The following is a 3,790-nucleotide window of genomic DNA, read 5'->3' as shown; positions in this document are numbered from 1 at the left end:
TGTGACGTTGTCATCCCACCGCTGACAACCCGTTGCTGCATACGGGAATGCCGACCCGAGCCGAGCTTCATTGCCTCCGGCATGCGTGTGGTAGCGTGGTTTGAAGCGAGCGGCCAGCCAATGTTGCAGCCGTGAAGAAGACCAGAAGCCGTACTGTTTACTTCACAGCGAGAGATGAACCGAAGCCAAAGAACAATGCCCCGACGGGCGAAATTACAGTAGAGGACTCGAGCAGAGTGACAGCATTGATTCACTGCTCTAACAAGAATGAACTACAGCGCTTGGGGGGTCTTATTATACCCAAAGCGCCAACGGTCAAAACAAGCGTTACCTCTAGATTGTGCACCCGACACGAACGGCACAAGCACACACAACACTCCTCTTTCCGGAGTTCCTGAGCAGTCGGTAGTAGCGGCGCACGTTGAGTCCGAGAGAGGGGAGAGAGGTGGTCTCCGCAGCGGACATGGGGCTTCCGTGTCCTTGGGACAAGTCTCGGCCTGTTGCGTCGGCACGCCACCGCAGTTTGATCGCGCCAATAGGGAGGCGCCTGATCCAAGCCTGTCACAGCTTGTTTGAATTGTCGGCTGCAAGCGTGAGTCACCGACAAAGGGGGCCTGCTTAAAAGGCACACGTAGTAGAGGCTTCGCCGCACAGCCGAAGAGTATTGAAGGAAGCACAGCGGCGGGCTCATTCGTAACGGCGTACAGCTCGCCAAAACTAACGAAAGTAACAGCACTATAAAACTGGGAAAACTCACGGACATGTGGCCTGGCAGTGATATTGTAGTTGAGGCCCGCCTTTATGAACTATTACAAACGCACTGTATGACTGTAGGCGTCTTTTGTTCATAGCCACTCTTTCATTTCTCCGCCATCTTAATCTCTCTCATCCTCTATGCACACGCTGTTTCTTTCCCCTCCCATTGCCTCACACAGTTTCTCGCCAGAACTAATATCAAAAGACCGCCCTTTGTTTCTTTTTTTTTCGTTTAAACCACATTTCTCTCTCCCTATGCATGAGCGAAACACAAAAAAATCGCGGGACTACAACCTACCGCGCGCTAACTTTCCACACCTCTTACTGCGCATGTGCGTGAAATATACCTTTTGTGCGTTTGCCGGCATTCGTCGGGCCGCCGGGCACGCGGCGCAGGCCGCAGCAAGAGAACTACTGTGAGTATCCAACTATTCTATATACCAAGTCTTCTAGTTCACTATAACAGAACGCCCTCCTGTGGTGGCACCCCCTGGGGCGGCCACATTAGGACATGCCTCCAAGCACACCACGTTCCCACATGAACACACGCGCGCATATCACTCGCTCACTCCTCTACTACGTACGCATGAACCCGCACCCACACGCGTGCGCGCCTGCTCACACACACGTGTATTAAGTGCACCATTATTTCGGGCCCTCATAGGCAAAAACTACGTTACTGGTGCTTTTAACCTCAGCTCCACAAAGACAAAGACACAAAAAGTATAACTTTTTCTTATTTTTTCCTCTCTAAACGTAAACTTGGCTGCATACTTTTTTAGCGTGGGGAAATTCGGAAAAAGATACGGATGTCCACAAAAACATCAAGCGGCAGCAAAGTGCAAAGACAACAACGCATCCCATGAGGAAAACGGCAGCGAAAGGGTAAGGCAACACAACTGGCGAGTTGGACGCAAATGTTCTGAGGTTATACACGGGAAGGGGACGAAGAGGTGATACGTAGCAACAGAAGGAGCACCACATGTGAAACACTGATCACACACCAGAACCAACGCGACACGGCCAGTAAACATGAAGTAAGCTCAATGGTGATGAGACGCGATGGCGGTTGGAGTGCTGCTGCCAAACGCAGGATGAGAGAGGGTGACTTGAAAGGCAACGATGATGGCCCTGGGAGGAGCGAGGCGATTGAAGCAGCTGGCGTGCTTGAAGTTTCTTTTCTCGAAGTGCGAGCCGCCGATTACCAAGCACCGAGACCAACCAGAGGCCCGCAGAGGTTGGGATTCGTGATTTCTCCTTCAAAGAAGATTTCTCGTATTTTGAAGAACACTTCCCCGGTCAGAAGGCTGTCGCTTCCTGCCTGATGTCGCGTCCCAACCTCTTCTAGCCCCAGCTTGTCAGCCAGTGTCTTCAGGCCTCCAGTGAGGTTCGTGCAAGTTTGCACGAGGTACTGGACATCATAGACGACCGGAAAGTAGATCTTGGTGAGCTCGACGAACTCAGACTTTTCTTCCGGCAGTGGCTGGTTGGTCAGGACCTTCAGGAGATAGGCCATGTCGTAGGCGCCGTGAAAGCAGATCAGCTTCACTTCATCCGAGAGGACCACACCGGAGACCGTGAACAGCTGGGCAAACTTGACCGGGTCGATGCCATCTTTTTCGTGCCTCTCAAATTGAATGCCAGAGTTGATAAGGAGGTTGATGGAGTCTTGAGCGTACATGTCCTCTGTAAGGCTGAACCTGAAGTTGAACTGCCAGGTGCAGATGTTTGAGGGCTTGTTGCCTGCCTCGTCCATGAAGGTGAAGCCTATCTGGATGATGTTGAGCATGCTCACATTGCAACAAAGGCTCTTGTAGTGGTACTCTACTCGGCTGTGAAAGTCGCCCATGACTTTCAACGCCACACCGGGAAACTCGGTGTCCATGGCGACAAACTTGTACCGCTGGACGACACGGCCGATGGTGCGCAGTTCTTGGTCCAGGTTGAAGGCCCAGACATCGCGTATACCACGTGTCTCATTCGCAACTTCGATGACGCTGCCGCCACCACGGACGAAGCTAGTAGCGTTGATGCCTGTGGCATTCAAACGAGGCATGGCCATACTTGCGATCACAAAGTCACGTCTCCACAGTCTATAGCGCAACAAGAGCCGTAGAAGCAGGCACACTGGTCGCGTGAATTTCTTCCAGTGTGCCCAAAGCTTGAGACCTGGGAGATGGACAGCACTTGTTCAGGTCGCGATGACGCTCATAAGCAACAGAACGACCCTCACCGAACACCAGGACCCTTGGCGACGACGCTGATGGCGAAGGCGACGTCGGTGCTCTCACAAACAGTGAGTGGACTTGCTTAGTTGGCTGCTTCAGAACAAACAGGCTTATAAATTCGGTAAGGCAAAAGAAACGCGCTTCTCAAAGAGGACAAGCAGCCGCACCGAACGCCGTGGACTCCAGATTGAACCAGGGTTGACACCCTGAACGCCGATGAAAGTCTTGAGTGGCGCTGCAGTCCTCACCTAATTTCCATGTTTGTGTTTATGTTGTATTTTACCCATGCCGTTTATTGTTTTTGTGTACATGCATTTATAAATGTTTTTTTTTCATACGGATTTTGGTGAAGGTGCATTTTTCTACCCCGCTAGCGGCAGAGCCACTCGCGAATTTGTTCAGCCCGATCTCGCCGTCTTTTATTGCGAATACTCTGTTTCTGGGATTCTAAGCCTTCTTTCTCTTAGAGCCTGGTGACATTGCACCACCAGGTTCCACCGACAACACATTGCAGAAGTTTTCACCCCGTTAGATCCACAGTGGCCATGTTTTGACGCAAAATCCGAGGGCGTTAGTCTTATTTTGAAAACTGTACCCCGTGTTACTCCGTGCGAACCTGTATTAGGCGAAGCTTACTAATCCTGGTACAAACATAGGGAACGCCTGACAGCGCCCCTTTGACCCTAAAGCAAGCGTCTTATGCGTTCAAGGTCAAGCAAGAGCCACGTGCGGTTTTGCGGCGCCGACGGAAGCCCCACCGCTTCGGTTACCGTCGGAGCGGATTTCCGGCGCCGACAACTTGTGCC

At 51.9% G+C, this 3,790-nt stretch overlaps 1 pseudogene; it reads right to left on the bottom strand.

The window, feature by feature from the left end:
• Nucleotides 1–1,939: 1,939 nt before the first annotated feature.
• Nucleotides 1,940–2,818, bottom strand: LOC144161713 (CCR4-NOT transcription complex subunit 7 pseudogene; annotated as a pseudogene).
• Nucleotides 2,819–3,790: the final 972 nt, after the last annotated feature.

Source organism: Haemaphysalis longicornis, unplaced genomic scaffold, assembly GCF_048455015.1.
Source record: "Haemaphysalis longicornis isolate Haplotype H1 unplaced genomic scaffold, Haemaphysalis longicornis Haplotype H1 scaffold_12, whole genome shotgun sequence".
Classification (NCBI taxonomy): domain Eukaryota; kingdom Metazoa; phylum Arthropoda; class Arachnida; order Ixodida; family Ixodidae; genus Haemaphysalis; species Haemaphysalis longicornis.
The sequence above is the reverse complement of the archived record's forward strand: the minus strand, read 5'-3'. Positions and strand labels throughout refer to the sequence as shown.